This window comes from Danio rerio, chromosome 21 (assembly GCF_052040795.2).
Source record: "Danio rerio strain M-AB ecotype USA chromosome 21, GRCz13ab, whole genome shotgun sequence".
NCBI classification, from domain to species: domain Eukaryota; kingdom Metazoa; phylum Chordata; class Actinopteri; order Cypriniformes; family Danionidae; genus Danio; species Danio rerio.
The window spans coordinates 36,902,800-36,904,901 of NC_141041.1; the positions used below are offsets into that span (position 1 = coordinate 36,902,800).

Here is a 2,102-nt window from a genome sequence, read left to right on the forward strand (position 1 = left end):
GTATTAAACCGATTAAATATACAGTTGAAGTCAGAATTATTAGCCCCCCTTTGAATTTTTTTTCTTTTTTAAATATTTCCCAAATGATGTTAAAGTAAATTTTCACAGTATGTCTGATGATATTTTTTCTTTTGGAGAAAGTCTTATTTGTTTCATTTTGGCCAGAATAAAAGCAGTTTCTAAATTTTTCAAAAGACATTTAAAGGTAAATTTTTTTAGCCCCCTTAAGCTATATATTTTTTCGATATTCTACAGACCAAACCACTGTTATACAATAACTTGCCTAATTACTTTAACCTGCCTAGTTAACCTAATTAACCTAGTTAAGCCTTTATATGCTGTCAATCGGCTTTTAAAAAAATAATAATTAATCACATTTCTTTAAAATATTAATTGCATTTAAAAGACTGAAACTTGTAATTTTGGCTTTTCATATGTAAAATTAATGTAAATGCAAGACAAAAACTATTTAAATTCAAAATATAATTGTTTATTAGAATTTTTGTTTAACCTGTAACACAGATTTCTTCATGTAATCAACATACCCACAATAAACCATCAAGATCCTGGCTTGACAGCCATAAATATTACAGAAATAAAACACAGGCATATAGTGCCATTTGAATTTTAAAACAATCAATGCCAATAAAGAAAAAAAATATTTCCATATATACTTGGATACTAAGTGGACTGCAAAAAAAAATGCCAAAATACAGGCATTGCAGATATGGAAAATGTAAAATTATAATAACAATAAAGAATTGAATACAAACAAGTGTACACATTGTAAAGTTGAATTGCTGTTAGATAAGAACATTAATTATAAAGTAGAAACAATTTTGCTCAGTCCTCCTTTACATTCATCCAGTTGCTAAGACAGTCCAGTCTGTTGACATTATCAGGGGACTATGTGGCCCTTTTCTTTTGAAGGATGTGAGCTGAGAGTGCAACGCAGTCTCACGACAATTCATAACTTTTTTATTTAGTGGCTACAGACAACGACGTTTAAGCAGGTTTGTTGCTAAGAAACGCCTGTGCACACACACACACACCCACACACACACACACACACACCAGAGCCAAGCACAGGGGGCTGGCCTGGTGGCTAGAGCCACTGCCCCTCTGCTCTTATTGGCTGAGGTGCCCCACTCAGGAGGTACTTGCTCTTCACTTTGTGATCGCCTTGAGCACCTGCCCCTGTAAGGGTCTATACTTTGTGCACGGGCCTCAGACACACACACACAAAACATGCGCAGGTCAAGACAGGGCAGCCAGAGCGACTCCCTTCTGATTCAAAACGCATGATCGCATTCATCAAATTTGCTTAAACTAAGCGTTCTAAAGTATGGCTGTATTTCACAAGGATTTTGACACAACAACGCTTATGTTGCGTTTAAGGAAGAAACACGTCAAACTTACAGACAAATTTGAGGGCTCAAGCTGAAAGGCAGAGGAATGCGCTGTCTGACAGCTCGCGACTTCATCTTACACTTACATGGACACCGAAACTTAGATTTTTAATGATTAGGATAATACTCTTATTAAGAGTCGACCATGTAAGCAGTGATTTTTGATTACCTTAAAGGACCACCGAGTCACAAAATGCAGAGGTTTTTCTTTCTGTACGCCATGCGGTATCAAATTCCATTAAAACAGAAGTTGAAAGTTAAAAATGACACACCTGAAATTGCATGAAACTCTGGATAGCCTGGTGATGTGACACTAAATGTTTTATACTGAAACTTGCCTTCAAAAAGTGCTTGCTTGGTCTTATCCATATTTCTTTGCATGTTAAACACACATCGACCACAACAGGAAGTAAAAAAAACAACCTGCAAGTGCGTTGATTACGTTATTTTTTTAAACGCGTTAAATATTTAAAATTAATTGCATGCGTTTACGCACTAATTTTAACGGCACTAACATATATATATATATATATATATATATATATATATATATATATATATATATATATATATATATATATATATATAAATTCAATTTTTACTCATTAATGAAAGTCATTACACAACACAATATAGTTTAGTCTAAAAATAATAACCTGTTTTATAAAATTAAACATCCAAACTGAATGCAAA

General features: G+C 33.6%; 1 protein-coding gene across 2 annotated transcripts in view; it reads right to left on the reverse strand.

Moving 5' to 3' along the window:
- Positions 1-2,102, reverse strand: part of rgs14b (regulator of G protein signaling 14b) — a 97,899-nt gene that overhangs the window by 95,567 nt on the left and 230 nt on the right. The gene's annotated exons all lie outside the window — the stretch shown is intronic.